This window comes from Typopeltis vanoorti, chromosome 18, assembly GCF_054136105.1.
Source record: "Typopeltis vanoorti isolate ZY-2024b chromosome 18, IOZ_Tvanoo_1.0, whole genome shotgun sequence".
Classification (NCBI taxonomy): domain Eukaryota; kingdom Metazoa; phylum Arthropoda; class Arachnida; order Uropygi; family Thelyphonidae; genus Typopeltis; species Typopeltis vanoorti.
The window spans coordinates 52425934-52447375 of record NC_143566.1 but is presented as its reverse complement, the minus strand read 5'-3'; the positions used below and the strand labels follow the sequence as shown (position 1 = coordinate 52447375).

The following is a 21442-nucleotide window of genomic DNA, read 5'->3' as shown; positions in this document are numbered from 1 at the left end:
ATTGGAGACCCAACAAGCTGAAGCTTAAAGCAAAAGAAAAAAAAAAAAAAAAAACCTCCAACACGCCTGACAATTGCACGTATTCGTGATAAGTTTGAGACTCATGGTACCATGTGAAGTGCACAAGGGAAGAGCCGGGAGGCCTCGCACAGCAACAAGTCCTACTTCCTCAGCTATGGTGTTGAAACAGTATACATGCTTGCCACAGAAGTCTACCACACAATGTGCATATGAGAGAGAGAGGAGTTAGCAGTGCAAGCATACAGAGCATTCTTAAAGCAGATAAATGGAAAGTTTATATTTCAAGATTATTACACGCAATGAATGAAGACAATCCTGATCAAAGAATGCAGTATTGTGAGTGGTTTCAACACATGGTAGATGAGGATGAGGAGTTTGTGAAGCAGATTGTTTGGTCTGATGAAGCACAATTTAAGCTTAATGGAACAGTGAATTGGCATAATTAAGTTTACTGGGCTCCAGAAAATCTGGGCATTCATGTGGACAAGGCAGTCAATTTAACAAGGATCAATATCTGGTGTGATTGTCATCTAGGGGTATAATAGGACCATTCTTCTTTGAAGGTACTGTTACTGGTCAAGTGTACCTAGACATGCTATACATATCCATTTTACCTGCCATTCATGCACTTTATGGGAATGATCAATTTCTCTTCCAACAAGATAGCACACCACTACACTACTACCGAGACGCGAAAGCTTACCTCAATGCGAGTTTGCACGGAAAATGGATAGGATGAAGAGGTGCAGTTGAGTTCCCCCCCCCCCCCTACGTTCTCCTGATTTAATACCCTTGGACTTCTACCTATGGGGGACTCTAAAGGATGTAGTGTATCGTAGAAAACCAGCTACACTGATGACCCTTCAGAAAGAAATTGAAATGGCATGCACAGCAATCCCACTGGACACTTTGGCCAATGTTGCCCAAGCAGTAGTTTGCCATAATAATAAGTGTCTGGAAGCTAATGGTAACCACTTTCAGGGCAGGCTCTATCGACGGTGCAACACATGCATTTGCATGGGGCGGCAAGTTTTATTGGAGTGGCATAAACTATATGAAAAATAAGGGGGAAGGAGAGGCAAAATATGCTACTGCATAGGGCAGCAAATTTCCTAGGGGCGAGTCTAACCACTTTGAGCGCTTTGTGTAATTGTAGAAGTCAAAGGCAACTTGTGTTCATCCCTTGATGACTGTATAAATTTAGTATAACAATTTTTCTACAAGCTCTTTTTTTTTTTTTTCATGAGGTGTGGAAGTGCATATACATTTTTTTGACAGGCTCTGTACATTCTGTACATAATGATGATCATTATGTACAGGCTCTGTACATCTCTGTACATAATGATGAGTCCAGAGTCCTCTTAACTAATTATAAGTGGTCATCGATAGGCACATCTCCAGTGTTTATTCCAAAGCTTGCAGATGGTATGCAATAGTAAGCCTGGAGCTTAAAATCCGGAAAATTCTAATAAAGTTGTTCAGTTGATCACATTTTTTAATAGACCCTCAAAAACATATCTACAAAATGTTGAGCCTAGAGTCTTAATTTGGATATCACAGTGAGTGTAAGCCTGAAGGATTTTCATTATATACAGTCATCACTAGACTTACGTCCGTTCGAGTTAAGTCTGTTCGAAGATACGTCCATCATCCCATAACAGAATAACATTTTCAACTATACTTCGAAAATTCTTCGAACAAGACGTAAGCGAGCATAAAGTAAAAAGTTTCTATTTAGGAATAATGCACCATACGCAGTGCCAACAGTGCATTCAGCAGCACCCTCAGCAATTGGCATGTGTCTCAAACAGTTCCTCTGTCGATTTTGTATTTGAGAAATAGGTTATTTATATATTTATCATTAAATATTCACAATATTTTGTGCAACATGGCCCTACACGCCCAATGAAAAAACCTAGTGAAGAATCAGAGAAAAATAGGAGAGCAAATGATCATGAAACGAAGTTGCAAGTTAAACCTTGTAAACCCATCAATGCGATCGCACATGATTTCTGATGGTCTCATTCTGCAGTGACAATCATTTTGAAAAATAAGGATAAAATCATAGAGGCTGTGAAAGAATCTGCTTCCATTAAATCGACGATAGTGACGAAGCAACAACAACAAGGTTCTATCAGTGATATGATAGCTACTTGCATCATGGATAGAGGACCTGAACTAAAAACGCATACCCCTTAGCATGACCATAACAGCTAAGGCACTAAGTCTCTTCGTCATGTTGAAGGACAAAGCATGACCCAATTATGACTGCAAATTCAACGATTCTTCCCGTTGGTTCACGAGATTCAAAAAGCATTTTGTGCTGCATAATGTGAAAATGTAGGTGAATCTACAAGTTCTGATTAGAAGACTGCAAAGGAGTTTGTGGAGAAATTGGATAAAATTATTACAGAGGAAAATTATTTGCCACAACAAAGATTTAATATGGATGAGACCCCCTTGATTCGGAAAAAAATGCCCTAATGGATATTCATCCACAAAAAGCTAAAATCTATGCCTGGTTTCAAAGCTCTTAAAGACCGTATAACGATTCTGTAATATAACTGGATATAAACTGAAACCATTTGTGATGGCACAGTGAGAATCCACAAGCCTTCAAAAACATTAGGAAACATACTCTTCAAGTTCATTATTGGAGCAATAAGAAGTCGTGGATGACTCAGACATTTTGATTAAGGCATTTTAACAATGCCTTAATCAACTGTTATGCGAGTGAAATGAAAAGATATCATACGAAAGAAAATGTAGAATTTAAAATTTTATTCATTCTAGATAATGCTCCAGATAATCTGCCTTACATCGATGATCTTCGCCCCAAGATCAAGGTAATGTTTCTCCCTCCAAACACTACTTTATTAATCAAACCAATAGATCATGGAGTTCTTGCAGTGTTCAAGACTTATTATCTATGGAGAACTTTTTCACAAGCCATTTCTGCCACTGAAGGAAATGATCAGACTCTCATGCAATTCTGAAAAGCATTCAATATTTATCATGCTATTAAAAATATTGCTGTGGCTTGGGACGAAATGACCTCAATGATCTTTCCATATGCTATGCAATGTATGAGCAGCATATGGAAAAAGACATTAAAAAGGTTTGTGTACGATTTTGGAAGTTTTTAAAAAAATGAAGACCTTTGTAAATTGAGTGAAGGAATAGTGGGCCTAGCAAACAATCTGAATCTTGAAGTGAAGGCTGATGACATAGTTCAACTCATAGAAAGTGCCTGTGAAGAGTTGACCAACAAAGAATTGGTCGAACTGGAGAAACAATGTCTTGAGGAAGAGAAAAGAGAAACAAGAAGAGGTAGTTAAACAATTTGCAATGAAGGGTCTTGGAGAAATGTTCTCTGCAGTTAGTGATGTTCTCAAAATGGCTGAAGACATGGACACCAATGTTGAACGCTACTTATTAGTAGAAACGAAAGTATACATGATGCGTTTGCTTGCTATGAACAAATTTATGATGATACGAAAAAGAGCAATAAACAAAACACATTGGATATTTTATCAAAAAAACAAAGGTTACACCAGAAAAGTCGCAGGCCTGATACTTCACATAGGGAAGGTAATAAAGATGTGATTGTGAAGGAAGATTTGGGTGATTATTCTCCTGTTTTATAGTGCAGTAACACATAGTAGTACAGTTTTATAAGGCTCAAAAATTAAAATGACAGCATACTTATTACAGTTAAGTAACTAATTCCTATAACTCCATTAATTTAATGTGTCAACTTGCATCCTGCTAGATGGAACAGAACTCGGATGTAAGTCCAGGAAAAAATTCAAGCACCACTTCCACTGTGTAGCTCAGTGGAAGTGGTGCTTGAATTCTCTGCGCTAGGGTGTTTGGAGAGACTTAAGTTCAAGTCTAGTTGCCGACAGGAGGAACTTTTTTCCTAAGCCTTTCTTCGAATGGTTCTGGAGTAAGTCGATATCTGGCACTAGCAAGCTGTTTTTTGCCGGCATGGTGCCGAGTGGTTAGTGTATCCGCTCTCCAGCCAATAGGCCGCGTGTTCAAATCCTACCATGGGCATGGATGTTTGTGATTGTCTGTGAAAATACTAGTGGTGGTGGTCGGCGGTAGATGATGAAGGTAATTGCGGTTGGTGGAGTGGTAGAGATGGAGAGTTGTAGAGTAGGTGCCCTCCCTCGATGAGTCTTTGGACTCCCTGGAGGTGTTATGTAATAATAATAATAATAAATTGAGGGATGACTGTACTTATTACAGCATATCAGTGTTATATAAATTTAATCCTAATGAATACAAAAAGTGATCAACTATAATAACTTTTATTAGAATATTCAGGATTCTTTGCTCGCCACCTTATACAACCTACAAATTTCTAAGGTTCAGTGTTTATAGCTGTGCCTGTCAGTGACCACCTATGATTAGTTTATAGAATTCTAATATAGAATTCTCAAGTTAATCTACAGAACATGATTCAAACTTTTGTTGATAACAACAAGGCTATAAACCAATGTCAGTATATATGACCTGTGTAGATGCCCTTTCTTTAATAATCTTTAAAGTTTAATGTAATTAATTTTTTTTTTCTTTTCGGTGTTCTATTTTATTTTTTCAAGCACCAGATGTCAAGGTTAACTGTGTGTTAATTTAGTCAAAGCATTAGTCGTTTTCTTACCCTGTTACATGACAGTCCACTGTGCTCTGCTGCTCCTTAGGAATACCATGACGTAATGGTTGACACATCAAGTACAACCTTTAATTAATAAAAATTATTCTCTAAAACAGTATAAGTCCCATTAAATCAATCACTATGGAAGCTGCTAACTGTTTATTTAAATAATGAATAAAAATTATATTAAAATGAACATATTCATTCGACTATTATAAACACATAATGTTTTTATAATATGAAATTAAATGAAATCTTTTTAATTTACAATATACCATTACTAACTGTGTTAGTAATAACCTGTGTAAATTTTCCAACGAAATGATATAAAGCAAAAAAAGGGCAAACTCTTACTTAAATTAAAAACATATTTCAACTTAAATTTGTTATACAAACTTTTTCAGAGTTATCAAAATTAAAATAAAAAAGAGTCAAAAATAAATGTAATTCGATGCCTTTTTTTTACAACCATGAATTAAGATGTTTTGTTCAGCAACATGGTTCAGCTTGAGTTGGCCTTCTAAGTGAGCATCAAGTTTTTTCTTCATGTTATTAAAACTCCTATGTCTCTACTTGATTCACTATTTGTTTTAAGCGAGCATCTGTCTTTTGAAAATATCAATTCACCATATCAGGGTGTATAAAGACAACAGAGTAAATGACAAACTGTTGAACTATAAAGCCAGTATATTATGTCTGTTAATTAAATGCATTCTCTGGTTGGTTTGATTATTTTGCAGGAGAAAAAATCCCTGTTACCTCCTGATGACTGTCTAATTCATCTTCAGTTGAAAAGCCTTTATAAATTTAGATTCTTCAGATTCCAACTTGAGTTGATGAGATTTCAACTCAAGGTACAAATGCATTGTTAACCAAAAGTTAACAATTCATGAATGTACAATAGAGACAGGTAAGCAACAAGTACTGAAGTAACTGTTGAAATACAAAAGAACACTTTCATACTAAAAAATATTCTTCTGATAGCTCATTCAACAATCCCATCCGTCTATCTTCAGGCATTTGAAACCATCACCAGGACCAAGGACAGTTTTGCTTTTTAAAAAAAAAAAAAAAAAAAAAAGTAAGGAAAAGGAATTATAGTTGCAAAGTTAAGGCTTCTAATTAACTTTCAATCAAATTGAAAGCTTTTCTAAATTATTAGGATGTCTTTAAAATGTTTTAATTTACTTTAGAAAACAAAGCAAAAAAAAAAGAAAAAGAAAAAACTTCCATTATGTTGATTTTCTTATGTAACATTTAAGCTATGAGAGGAAGATATGATAGCTTGCATCTGGTGGGTGGCAGAACTTGTGGTCATCTCTGGAAGCTGACACTAAGATTGTAGTTATGAAGTAACATATCAGATTTGGGTTTTCTCATTGCATGTAATGAGTATGTGTGAAATGGGCTCCCATTTGGTATTATGAGAAAGAAAAGACATGACTGATAATTAGGCATGAGTGACTAAAAGGGGGGGGGGGGTACAACATGAGTGTATCAGAAAGTGTGACAGTCCAACACAACTAAGTAATTACTAAAAGAAAGAGCCATAAAGCTTCATTTCAGTGATACCTCCCGCGATGAGTCTTTTGACTCCATGGCCTAAATAATAATAATAATAATAATAATAACATAGGCAAAGTGGATACTCTGCTTATGTAATATAGGTAGCTCTCATGTCTTTTAAGTAATGCAAGCTAAGGCAACTCGGGAATGCCGAGAATTATATTCTTGTAAGCTCTAAGGTCAACTTATGAAACTTTCATATTTTCCACAAACATTCAGCTTTAAATAATGCTAGATCTAGTATCCACTTTGCCATGTAATAACACAATTAAGATTTATTTACTGATTTCTGATTACTACCCATCTTCCAAACCAGTCTATATTTGTCAGGTCTTTGATATGATCGGTTCTTATATTTCAACCTTCTAAAGCACTTCAAACTGCATCAACCAATCTATCCCAATTCCTTGCCATTTGTGCTTGAAACACTTATTTTGCTAATCGTCCACATCCCATTCTATTTAAATAGCCATATCATTGCAGAATGATTATATTTAATAATGTCAAATTCTATTAATATTTTCATTTTATTTATGATCCTGCAATTGTCTTATATACTATTATATACTAGCTAAGCCTTTTGTCTGATTTTTCTCCTGTTCCATGTAAAATTACTTAGCTGGCTTCCCATTATACTAGTTTTACTTATTCTATCATGTGCTATATTTTCACATTTAATTTATTATTATTATTATTACCCCAAGACCTCATGGAGTCAAAGACTCTTCTAGGAGGTCCCTTTATCACACACACACATCTCATCATACCATGCCTTAAACACACTCAAACACCTTGCAGACACCACACTCTCAGGCAAGGCATTCCAATCATTCACAACTCTGCATGAAAAAAATCTGCCTCTCACTCCCCTACTCACACCCTCTTTATACAGTTTCCAGGGATGACCTCTGGTTCTCCACTGATCTCCCACTATCCTCTGTAGAACTTCTCCACCATTGATCTTATAACAACCCCTTACCAACTTGCAGGTCTCTATCATATCTCCCCTCTTCCTTCTCTCCACTAGACTCTGCAAATTACATCTTTTCAATCTTTCTTCATACTCGACATTCCAGAGGCAAACTACCTTAGTCAGTCGCCTTTGGACCCTTTCCAACATCTCTTCATCCTTCTGAAAACCAGGTGACCAAATCTGGGCACAATAGTCCATGTGTGATCTAATCAAAGCCTTATACAATGGAACAAGAATCTCCCTACTTCTACACGTCAGTGTCCTCCGCATCATTCCCAGAAGCCTTTGTGTTGTCTTCACAATTTTGGCGATGTGTCCCCTAAATTTTAGATCCTTATCCACTATCACCCCAGATCTCTTATTTCCTCTACTTCCAACAATACATTCTCACCAAGCATAAATTCTGCATCCCATCTTTGTTTTCCAAATTTTAAAACCTTACATTTTGCAACATTGAACTCACATCTCCATTTCTGTGCCCAATCACTCAATTTATTCAAGTCTTCTTGCAAGGCCACAACATCTTCCCTACTCTTTATAGTTCATCCCAACTTTGCATCATCTGCAAACAACTGAATATCTCCAACCAAATCTTCGCCAATATCATTAATATACAAGTTAAACAGTAATGCCCTAAAACAGACCCCTGAGGCACTCCACTAGTGACTTTCCTGGATATCGCACCTCCATACACAACTTGTTGATACCGATCAGATAGCCAGTCTCCAATCCAATGCACTAATCTAATATATAACCCCATCTGCTCTAGTTTGACTGTCAACTTATCATGAGGTACTCCATCAAAAACCATTGCGAAATCCAAGTATATTATTATTATTATCATTAAAAAAGACCTCATGGAGTCAAAGACTCATCTAGGAGGTCCTTTTATCTCACACACATCTCATCATACCGTGTCTTAAACACATTCAAACTCCTTGCAGACACCACAATCTCAGGCGAGGCATTCCAATCACTCACAACTCTGCACGAAAAAAAACCTGCCTCTCACTCCCCTACTCACACCCTCTTTATACAGTTTCCAGGGATGACCTCTGGTTCTCCCCTGATCTCCCACTATCCTCTGTAGAACTTCTCCACCACTGATCCTATAACAACCCATTACCAACTTGCAGGTCTCTATCATATCTCCCCTCTTCCTTCTCTCCACTAGACTCTGCAAATTACATCTTTTCAATCTTTCTTCATACTCGACATTCCAGAGGCCAGAAACTACCTTAGTCAGTCGCCTTTGGACCCTTTCCAACATCTCTTCATCCTTCTGAAAACCAGGTGACCAAATCTGGGCACAATAGTCCATGTGTGATCTAATCAAAGCCTTATACAATGGAACAAGAATCTCCCTACTTCTACACGTCAGTGTCCTCCGCATCATTCCCAGAAGCCTTTGTGTTGTCTTCACAATTTTGGCGATGTGTCCCCTAAATTTTAGATCCTTATCCACTATCACCCCAGATCTCTTATTTCCTCTACTTCCAACAATACATTCTCACCAAGCATAAATTCTGCATCCCATCTTTGTTTTCCAAATTTTAAAACCTTACATTTTGCAACATTGAACTCACATCCCCATTTACTTGCCCAACAACTCAATTTATTCAAGTCTTCTTGCAAGGCAACAACATCTTCACTACTCTTTATGGTTCATCACAACTTTGCATCATCTGCAAACAACTGAATATCTCCATCCAAATCTTCGCCAATATCATTAATATACAAGTTAAATAGTAATGGCCCCAAAACAGACCCCCGAGGCACTCCACTAGTGACTTTCCTTTTCTTGGATATTGCACCCCCATACACAACTTGTTGGTACTTATCAGATAGCCAGTCTCTAATCCAATGCACTAATCTAATATCCAACCCCATCTGCTCTAGTTTGACTGTCAACTTATCATGAGGTACTCTATCAAAAGCTTTTGCAAAATCCAAGTATATTACTGTATATCCTTTTCCTCTGTCCAAGGAAGCAGTCACTTTATTGTAATAAGTAAGTAGATTACTAAAACATGACCTCCCTTTAGCAAATCCATGCTGTCCATCCAAGATTATACCATTGTTATCAACCCAACACTAGATCCTAGTTCTCACAAGCTTCTCCAACAACTTAACCACCACCTGACACACAGATAGGCCTATAGTTTGATACCTTGAGTTCAATCACCTCCTTTATGAAGTGGCACAATCTTGCCCTCCTTCCACTCCTTAGGAACTTGACCTAGTGCAAGACTCATCATCATCAAATTCTTGCCATGTACCTTCAAGGGGTGTACAGGATATGAAAGTACTACATGAAAAAATTACATCATTACTAACTTCCTATCTACAATTTTCCTCTAAATCAGTCTGTTACTTGTCAAGACTCCAACATTATCAGATCTTATATTTCTATCGTCTAAGGCACTTTGTACCAAATCAATCCACCTATATCTTGGTCTTCCCCTGGGTCGTTTTCCTGCTAACCTGGCAGAGAACACTTGTTTTGCTAATCTTTCCTCTCCCATTCTATTTAAGTGACCATACCACCTGAGATTAGCTCTGCTAACACATTCCTGGATGCTGACAATGTCAAGTTCTTTCCTAATATCCTCATTTTTAATATGATATTGCCATTGATGCCATCTGTTCACGCCTCTAATCTTTCTCAGGACTCTCATATCTGCGGTCTCTTGTCTTTGGTCAAGTGTTTTACTTCTGACCCAGCTCTCAGATCCATAAGTTAAAACTGGTTTGAACACTGTCTTGTATACAGCTAATTTAGTGTTCCGACTAATTTCTCTCTTATTCCATATGAATTTATTCAATTGACTTCCCACCATACCAGCTTTGCTGATTCTGTTGTCTATTTATATATTTAATTTACCATCTTCAGTAAAAATCGTGCCTAAGTAGCTGAAATGTTTTACTTGTTCCACAGGTTCTCCATTCACAACACAGTTGATATTTTCAATGATTCTGCCTATTTTCATTGTTTCGCTATCATTCATTCTTTCGATTTTTTTCACTTTTGATTTCTGCATCACGCCATTTCTAGTTTCATTTGTTCTCTCAATTTCGTTTCCTTCCACCACTCTCGCCTCACTTTCATCTCTTTTAACATCTGTTACAGTTTTCAAATCGCTGTTTTTCTTTTTTACTGATTTTTTAACATATTTTCGCCTCTCTTACTCACCATCCTTCTCTTTCAAACGTGCACTCATGTTCCCCGCGACATTCTCGTTACTAACGCTCTCTGACATCAATTTCATATTTGCATTCATCAGTTCCTCATTCAGGTCACACTTCACACACACCCTTCTTCCATCCATGCTAAACATCCACAAATCATTTATGTAATCGAAAGAATATATATAACAGACCTCACACTTAATGAAACGACTGAAATCTAAATTAAAATCATGGAATGACAATGCTACCGCCATTTTTTTTTTCTTCCCTGCAGGTTACTAGGTCTAATAATAATGATTTCGTAATTAAGCTTAGGCAAGAAAAATCCTCCACACTAATAATACCATTATCTTCATTAAAAACTGTGCCTAAATAGCTAAATGTGTAACCTGTTTTGGTTCTTTACTGAGAATGTAGGTGATATTCTTCATTTTGTGGGGGGGGGGGAAGAACGAGACTTTGAATGTATGTGCAGAAGCAAGTGACACCAATGTACAAGAAAAAGAGCTTGACTATTGACTAACAGAAAGATAGTGAGCATGAATGGAAGTGAGAGAGAGTGATTCAAGATGAAAGCAAAGGTGGTGAAGATGAGACAAGAGATGAAGGATATGTAGAGTGAAATGAGGAGAATTGTACATGCACTCATGTTCATAGAAACCACATCAGTTTATCATTAGATATTTCATTGTATTGCATCATCTATTACTCCCATGGGTTTCTGTATAATGTAATAGTTGCTGCTATTGGATCAATATTTTTTATGCTATAAACAGACAGCAAGAGCTAATTTTTGATTTTCATGCTGAGATCGCTTAGGCTAGTTACACGTAGTAACACCTTGCAGAAAAAGTGTGATTCTAGCTTTGAAGAGAGAAGGCTATTCCTCTTGCAAAATAGCTAAAAGGGTTTCCTGTAGTCAATCTACTGTGGTAGATTGACTACTAAGCTGCTGTTGAAAGTGAAGGAAACTGGATCTGCTGAAAGGAAGAAGAGGAGAGGAAGAGAGGCACTGTCTACACCATGCCAAGATCGAGTTCTAAAGCAGCTCTTCCTCAAAAATTGCCATGCATCGTCTGGAGAAATGAAATGGGAATGAGAAGAACAAACTGGAGTTGTGGCAAGCTCTGTAACTGTCAGGAGAAGACTCTTCAACAGGGACTGATAGACAGGTACCTTAAAAAGAAGCCCTTGTTAACCAAAAAAAAAAGATTGGCTCAGTTATATTGGTGTAAACAGCATGCCAAATAATGAATCTCTAATCAGTGGAAAAGAGTAATTTTTTCGGAGGAGAAAAAGTTTAACCTGTAGGGAGCTGACAGCAGACAGACCGTGTGAAGATGATCAGGGAAAACATTAAACTCTGACTGTCTGGTGTCAACAGTCAAATTCTCAGCCAGTCAGATGATCTGAGGCTGCATGTCATATCATGGTGTTGGTAGCTTGCATTTCACAAAAGGTTCAGTGAATGCATAAGTGTACCAAAAAATTTTAGAAGAATTGCTACCAACTGTGAAAGACCACTTCACCATAATGATGAACTGCATCTTTCAGGATGAGTCAACCACTTGTCATAGGACAAAAAGTGTAAGTAATGCTATTATAACCCTAAAATGTACCATAGGAATTGAATTTAGTAAAACTTAAAAAAGCTTTAGTTTTTGTTGCAGGTTAATAGTGGCTAAATGAACACTGAATTCAGAAACTATCGTGGCCAGGAAACAGCCCAGATCTCAACCCCATTGAGAATTTGTGATACCAAATGGAGACTGAAATATACAAGAAGAAGCCAAAATCATTTCAGTGGCTCCAATAAACCATTATAAGAATATGGAATTATGAATTCAGTATCAACCATCAGGAAATTGATTTTGTCAATGCCCTGCTGATGCCAAGCTGTAATAAAGGCAAGAGGAGGACTCATGAAGTACTAAAACAACAAAAATTGAATTTTTAGCTTTGAATGTTAGTAAAACTGTGAAGTTGAACTAAATTTTGATACTGGTATTTGTTTTTCCAGTGAAAATATCACTGTCCACTAAATTTTGAAATATTTGCAGTTATTATGTTATTATGCAGATGGTATGTGGGTGACTGATGTAGAAGTGATCGTTCAACTAATGAGCAGCCATTTTGCTAAAAGCCATCAACCTGGCATATGCAACATTGAACTCACTGCTACCTCTTCACCATTAGAGGAAACTCATGTGAATGAGGATGAACTACTAGAGCTGTTGCACAGAATTCTGAATAAGAATTTTGCAATAGGAATTGATGGGATATTCTTATTCAGCAGTCTTAATCCTGAATAAGAATTCTGCAATAGGAATTGATGGGATATCAGCATGGATGCTAAAAGGGTGTTCAGCTAAACTGGCTATTCCCTTGACCAGGCTATATAATTTGAGTCTCAGAACAGGGAAGATTCCACAGGAGTGGAAAGAATGTATGGTAATTCCATTATCCAAGGCTGGTGCAAAGACTGATATATCCAACTATCAACCAATCAGTATCTCAGGAGAATCTCTACTTTACAATGAACAGCATGGGTTTACTAAGGGAAAATCATGTTTTAGAAACTTGCTCACATTCTATAAAGTTACCACTGAGTTAGACAAGGGAAATGGATATAGCATGATACTTTTGGTTTTTGCTAAGGCTTTTGAAAGAATACAGCATGGAATATTGTTGCATAAATTTGAGAATATGGGATTGGATTATAAACTACAGGTGTGGATAAGAGGATGGCTGACTGACAGATATCCACAAGTGGTATATGGAGGGGGGACAGGATTCAAAGAAACTAGTTTTGTGCCTCAAGGATTAGTCTTTGGTCCATTGTTATTCAATCTGTACATTGATGACATTGGGAAAGATTTGACATGAGACATACAGCTAATTGATGATGACAAAAAGATAGGTAGGCTAATCAGGAGTGCTGTTGATATGCAGTACTTGCAGAATGATTTGAATAGGCTGGAATTGTGTCATGGGAAAAAGGCTGTCATTTCAATGTTAATAAATTTAAAGTCAGGCACTTTGATGTGATTAGATATCCAATGTAATGTTATATTGGTGGGAATATGCTTAAAGAAATGGATGAGGCTAGGGATCTTGGAATTTTAGTAGACAGGAAGTTGAAGTTAAAGAGTTATATAGCAAAAACTGTAAATACAACTCAGAGAAAAATGGCAATGTTGAAACAGGCCTTGACATATAAAGATAAGGAAGTCATTTAGCCGCTTTACAGGGACTTGAATAAGATCTCACTTGGAACTATTGATTGCAGGTCTGGTCTCCTGGTTTCCACAGTAATTCTGATATAGTGGAAAGAGTGCAAAGGAGAGCATCAAAAATGATATCAGGATTGTGAAATACAGATTATAAAGACAGATTGAGAATTTGTAATCTGCAGACATTAGGAAACAGGAGAAAGAGGGTGATATGATTGAGACTTACAAACTTTTGAAATGGTTATACAGAATTTCAATAGATGGAATTTTTCATTTTATGAAGGTGGGGAAGGGATGTGAGGGCATCCATGGAAGTTGAGAATGAATGCTGTCAAGAAAGAGGTTAGAGCCTAAATTTTTCTCTCATTGAGTAGTGCATGATGGAATGGATTGCTGCTGGATTTTGTGTGTGCAAGTAGCATGAATGAATGAATTCAAGAACAGGTATAACAATTTGTGCAAATAATATGGCCTCCCTTGATGACTACCTGACTCCCTAGAGATCTCTCCTAATCATCATCATCAAATTCCTGACATGCACCTTCAGATAGTACGACATGAAAAATTTACATCATTACTACCTTTCTACAATTTTCCTCCAAATCAATCTGTAACCTGTCAAGACTCCAACATTATTAGATCTTATATTTCTATCTTCTAAGGCACTTTGTACCATATCAATCCACCAATATCTGAGTCTTTTTCCTGCCAACCTGGCAGAGAGCACTTGTTTTGCTAATCATTCCTCTCCCATTCTGTTTAAGTGACCATACCACCTGAGAGATTAGCTCTGCTAACATATTCCTAGAAGCTAATAATGTCAAGTTCTTTACTAATGTCCTCATTTTTAATATGATATTGCCATTGATGCCATCTGTTCACGCCCCCTAATCTTTCTCAGGACTCTCATGTCTGCGGTCTCTAGTCTTTGCTCAAATGTTTTACTTCTAACCCAGCTATCAGATCAATAAGTTAAAATTGGTTTGAACACTGTCTTGTATACAGCTAATTTAGTGTTTTGACTAATTTCTCTCTTATTCCATATAAATCTATTCAGTTGACTTCCTACCATACTGGATTTGTTGATTCTGTCGTCTATTTCCATATTTAATTTACCATCTTCATTAAAAATTGTGATTAAGTAGCTGAAATGTTTTACTTGTTCTATAGATTCTCCATTCACAATGCAGTTGATATTTTCAATGCTTCTGCCTATTTTCATTGTCTTTGTTCTTTGTTCTTGTTATTGCTAACCTTCATACCATATCTATTACAACAGTTATTCAATTTAGTCAGGGAATCTTGTAGACTTGTAGTGGATATATTTAGAAGTATAACATCATCCACATAAAGCAAAGAGCTAACATTAAAAATAATGAATAACAAAGGGGATAATGTACTCCCTTGTCTGACACCAAATTTAACATTAAACCATCTTCCTGTGCTGCCTACAATTCTAACTGCTGACTCACAACTCAAATAAAGATTAAGTACGAGGGATATTTGAAAAGTTTGGTAAATTTCCAATAGAAGGCAACACAATTCATTCATTCACACCAATGTTGGCAGGTATCATCTTTTTGACCCCTGGCAAAATTTTAGCCATGTGCGACGCGTAGTTCTCGTTTGGCAAACATTTAAAATGACTGCATTCGCATTTTTCATAAAAATGGAGAAACTCGAGTTTCGTGCGGTGATAAAACATTTTTATTTGAAGAAGTGGATGGTGTGCAGATCAAAGCCAAGGAGATGCAGTTCACGGGGACTCCGCACCAGCATTAAAGACTATTTATTTTTGGATAAATGAGTTTAAATGTGGTCATATCAAAGATGAAGCATGCTCCGGACACCTGATTGAGGTCACTACGAAGGAAATGATTGACAAAATCCATGGTAGCGTTACGGAAGGCCACTGAGTGAAAGTGTGTGAGATTGCTGAGATTGTAGGCATCCAACTGAATGGGTGTATAATATTCTGCATGAAATACTGCATATGAAAAAGCAGTGTGCACGATGGGTGCCATGATTGTTGACTGTCAATCAAAAACGCATGCAAAAAGACATTTCAACGCAGTGTTTGGCGATGTTTAATCTCAATTCACAGGATATTTTGTGTTGATTCATGACTGTAGACGAAACTTGGATCCACCACTACACACCTGAGTCCAAGAAAAAGTCAAAACAGTGGACAATGCCATGTGAAAGAGCACCGAAAAAAAGGGAAGACCATTTTGTCAGCTGGAGAGGTGATGGCCACTGTTTTTTGGAATTCCCAAGGAATTATCATGATAGACTATTTGGAAAAGGTCAACATAACAGGAGTCTATTATTATTATTATTATATCACACCTCCAGGGAGTCCAAACACTCATTGAGGGAGGGCATCAACTCTACAACTCTTTGTCTCACTATTCCACCAACCTTCATCATCTAACACTAATGCCATCTACCACCGACTACCACTAGGGCTTTCTCAGGCAATCACAAAAAATCCATGCCCATGGCGGGATTCGAACCAGCAGTCTTTTGGTTGGAGAGCGGATATGCTAACCATTCAGCCAACCAGGCCACCATCCTTGTTGTATGCATCACTGTTGGACCGTTTAAAAGAACTGAAGAAAAAACGGCAAAGACTGGCACAAAAAAAGTGCTCTTCATCAAGACAATGCATCATCCCACTTATCGGCCACTGCAATGGCAAAATTGCATGAATTGAGGTTCGAACTAGTTCCACATCCACCATATTCTCCGGACTTGGTGCCCCTGTATGACTTCTTCTTGTTCCCAAACTTAAAAATTTGGATCAGTGGGAAAAAATTTTTTTGGAATGAGGATGACATCAAAGCTTTCAATGGCTATTTTGCACAGTTTGACAAATCCTACTTTTTAGATGGTATGAAAAAATAGGAAACTTGCTGGACCAAATGTGTAGACCTCAATGGAGACTATGTTGAGAAACAAAGGTCATTTTTTTCCAAACAAATGTGTTTAACTCATTTTTTTTACCAAATTTTCCAACAACCCTCATATTGCTTGATATAATGCCCCCATTGACACCATACAACTGCAGCGTTTTGAATAGCTTCTCTCTTGGAACCTTGTCATATTTTTCCAGATATACAAAACTTAAATACAGATCTTTGTTATATTCCCATGATTTTGCAACTATTTGCCATAAAGTGAAAATCTGATCCTGACAGCCTCTATTTGGCCTGAATCCAGCTTGTTCTTCACCAAGCTTCTCTACACAATCCTTCTCAACTGTTTCTCAAGTATACTGGCATAAATCTTACAAGGAACACTCAGTAGAGAAATACCTCTGTAATTCTCACATTCAGTTTTATTTCCCTTTTTTATATATGGGTACTATGAGAGCTCTACTCCAATCATCTGGAATTCATTCCTCTGTCTAGGCTTTCTGAACTATGCAGTGCAGCTGCTATAAGACTTTTATACCTCCATACTTCAGCATTTCTGGTCGAATATCATCTACTCCTGCTGCCTTTCCATATTTCAGGCATTCGATGGCTTTTTCTACTTCAAGTATGAATATGTATTCCTGACTGCATGCCTGTTGAGTGTTTTTTTACTACTGTGCTCTGACTCATTGTTTCCCTTAGCAATTTTTCAAGGTAATTACTCCATTCTTCAAGGATATCTTTTTCTACAGTTTTCAGGGCAACTTTATTTATAATTCCTTTTATAGCACTCTTTCTCCATTTCTAAGCTTCTTCAACAACCTCCAAAATACCTTGCCACCTTCTTGATATTTATTTTCTATGTTCTTACCAAAGTCTTCCATGATTTTGTTTATCTAGTTTTACACAGTGTTTAGCTTTCTTACATATGTCTCTGTATTCTTTAAGAGCATAGGAAAATCAGAACTTCATGGTGGACACAGGAAGTTAAAGAGGCAGTGAATGAATAGAAGAAAGCATATATTTTGATATATGCTTTCTTCTATTCATTCACTGCCTCTTTAACTTCCTGTGTCCACCATGAAGTTCTGATTTTTCTATACTTGCAGACAACCTCACCAAATGCCTCTCTGACTGAATCAACTGGTGTTTTCTTCAGGGCTTGCCACTGAATCTCCAAGGTTTAGTTCCTGTTCTCAAATCTTTCATTTTTTCTTCAATAATATTTGTGTATTTCAGTCTACAGTTCAACATCTGAGAGCTTCTCAACTTTTATCTGCTTTAAAACATTCCTACATGTTCTTCTTTTCAATATGAAATTCAATTTTATCCTGCTCAAGACTAAATGGTGATCACTTCCAATTTCAAATCCTCTGTACACTAGGGTCCTGTACCAGGGAGAAGACTTCACTATCAACAATAACATTGTCCATGATACTTTTCTTATTCCTTGCCTCTTCTCTCCATGTAAATTTGTGCACATTTTTATGCTGGAACATTGTGTTAGTATTAACCAGTCCATGTCCTGAGAAGAAACCCAACAGGTATTTGCCGTTATTATTATCTTTGCTCTTTTCTCCAAATTTTCCCAATATATTTTTGTATGTCTGACAATCATTTAGTACTCTGCTATTTAGATCCCCAACAAGGACCAACTTTTCCTTTTTCATTGTGTCAGTTGCTTTCTCTAAAGCCTCAGAAAATTCCTCTCCTTTTATCTTAGTAGAACCTTCTGTGGGACCATAAGCACAAATAAGTCTCATTGTCCAGTTCCCCATTCTGATATTTGTCCTCATCACTCTACTTGAAATTGCCTGCCATTCAAGAAAATTAGCCTCATATTTAGTGTTGAATATTATGGCTACCCCCTTCTTTTCCCTGACTGTTATATTCATTGCCTGAATATAACATTTTGTATTTATTGCTCAGAAAGATCTCACCAGTTTTTGTCTTTTTTTTTTTTGTTTCAGTCACCCTTATTATGTCGATCTAGTACTTATCCAATTTCTCAGCTAGCTCCATTTCTTTGCCATTCAGGCTTCTTATATTGATAATACTAATCTCGAATTCTGGTGATGTTGAGTTGAGGTGTGTTTTAGGATTTGTTCCAGTAGCTGACTTTTCACTGTTCACCCTGGTTCCCCTGGTGAAAACAACAGGGGCTTTGTTTAACCAGGTGAAGCCCCAGCTAGCATGAAATTCTGTCATGTTATACCATCATTTTATTGGTTTAAGCCAATAAGAATACAATTTGGTCGGCTAAATCCCAAATTGCCAGCCCATCCTCATTCATTCAGTATCCAGGTAGATACCTAACAGGGTGCACCACGAGAAGAAGAGGATTGGACATTAGATCAGAAGCTCTGCTCGGTTCTCTGCATTTCTTTAAAGGCTATGTGGAGGTCTCCTCTCAGTTATACAGCTTTGACCCTTAAGTACTCCTAATAGTAATAATAATCCCTGTTCAAATAGGCATTCAAATTTAATTACCAAAAAAAAAACATGTTTACAGCAGGTGATGCAGTTTCTATGACATATTTGTATATATGAAAGAGTGAAAAAGGATGAAATAAAAAATTGCAGTGCAAAAGAGGTAACATATGGTTGGAGATTGGTGCTGTATGGCAATTCGATTAGTAGAGATGCACAAAGTTTGTTTTCCTGGAGATAGAATGAGCAGAGTGATTGAAACATTGGATGTGGGGAATAAGCAGCAAGAGTTAGTAGTAGGAACAAATAATATTTTGTAAGAAACAAAGAATATGAGAATGGATATCAGGAGGTTGTTTGGTGAATAAATGATAACAGTATAATAGGAAGGGTAAGCAGTGTGTTGCCCAACAACCACAGTGATGATTTCAGAGGAAGATCATGAATAAAATGCTAACAGAGCTGTTTGAGAAGAAAGGATAGCATTCTGTGAACATATGAGATGATTTTGTGCAATGGACGGAACTATATAAGAGAGAGACAGAGAGCATTTAAATAGTTTTGGTGTGAGTCAATTGGGATACTATTGCTGAAAATGGTTGTAATGACTGCAGTGAACAGAAAATCTGATGAAGCAAGAGGTGATATGGAAGTGCAGAAAAGTAATGTTGGAAAGATCAGAGTTGTGCTCTTGAATGGAGAGATGAGTAGTGCAAGTGAAGAGTGAATTCTAGTAGAGGAAAGCTAGGATGCACAGAGAGGGGCACTGTGGAAAAAGTGTGGATGCAGGATGCAGAAGTGAATGTGTGCACAGACAAGAAAGGATTGAAATGGTGTAGGATGTGTAAGTGTGTGTGTGTGGGGGAAAATTTTGGATCTTGTGCGAGTTGTGGAATGGGTGATGCTAAAGGAATAGTGAAGGGGAGGTATGAGGGAGTAACATCTCTGACAGTAGTGTCAGCAGGACTTGCTATACAGAAATGAGTTATTATGTTTGTTTATGAATAAGGAGAACAAAATAAGGGCAACAAAACTGTTATGATTCTTGAGTCCGTTTTCCTCCAAAATTGTCAGAACAAGTGATCTGTGGTTGGACGAGTACAACATTCTGATAGGAATAAAGATGGAGGGATATGTTTTTCATGAAGATAGATAGGGCAGATGAGGTGGAGATACTGCTGATGAATGCTGATATAGACCTGGAGATGTTGAGAGTTGTGAGAAAAAATGTATATGTAAATTAGCTTAGCAAATAAGAAAAGGTGATCATTATTGGTGCTTTTAATTATGGAAATATAGGTTTGAATAAAGAAGGAATCTGGAGAAAATAGAATGAATTTCTTAAATTTTTGAGAGACAACTATCTTCTGCAGAATGTAATAGAGGGCATGTGAGGACTAAGTGTATTGGATCTGATCATGTCATTGAAGGATGTTAATATAAATGGGGTACTGAATCTCCTCCAGTTGGAGAGTGACAACCTGTGTTGTGGCCAGCCATATCAGGACTTCTGTGAGTAAAGGATATATGTCAACATAGAATGCTAGTGATTGTGAAAAGCTCTACTTGCAGCTATATCATAGAATAAAGAACTGGATGGAAGGGAGATCAATGCTACTTGGGCCTTACTCAAGAACTATCTACCGAGGCAGTGCCTGATTGTATTCCAAGAGTTAGAATCTTAAATAAGGTAGATGTGAAATGGATGAGTGAAGAGGTTAGATATAATCCTTTCTTTCAGAGTTACACGGTGATCAGCATTCATTTAAAAAATTTATGGAATTTACAACCATGTTAAAAAAACGTTTTTATTATCCCGACGTTTCAATATTCACATCAAGATCATCATCTGGAGCATACATCAATATACAAGACAAGCTGAGTTACATTATTAACTGTAAGCTAAAGAAACAATGATTTGATCACATGTTATTCTACTGGCATGACCTCTAGTGAAAAAAAAAAAATTACATCAAGCTAAATTCTATTTACGATGACAGGAATAAACATTCTTTTAGATGGTTTTTTTCTTTCAGAAACAATGATATCCTATTTTTAGTATTACAATTCTTATTTTTTTGCTTTTAAGATACTGGAATTTCTACAGTCCTGTTTATAGTTGTTCTTAGTGAGGAACGTTCTGTGGGTCGAATATATACCTTCCATATGTTTGGGATTTTTAGACCATCATTATTGTTCAGATTAGGGTGGTTGATAATAATCTCACATGCTTCCTTAAATTTCTGTTCATACCATGTTTTAGTGCGATGTAGACAGCTAGTGCTTTTCCAGTCGTAAGGAATTCAGAGCATGATCAGAAAGGCCAGCTTCACCATAATCATTACATTTAATATGTCATTTATGTTCTTTTTGTCTGATAGGAATTGTGCATCCTGTTTCTCCTATATATGATATGTTGCAAGTACAATAAATCCAGTATACTCCAGGG

At 36.9% G+C, this 21442-nt stretch overlaps 1 protein-coding gene across 3 annotated transcripts in view; it reads right to left on the bottom strand.

Moving 5' to 3' along the window:
* LOC150096671 (lactadherin-like) overlaps positions 1-21442 on the bottom strand; it is a 331206-nt gene that overhangs the window by 63428 nt on the left and 246336 nt on the right. Inside the window, exon 10 of one of the 3 annotated variants that reach the window (XR_016549807.1) lies at positions 4691-4768. The exons of the other annotated variants lie outside the window; for them this stretch is intronic. The gene's annotated coding sequence lies outside the window, so the exon portion shown is untranslated. The remainder of the gene's footprint in view (positions 1-4690; positions 4769-21442) is intronic. 3 annotated transcript variants of the gene reach the window in all.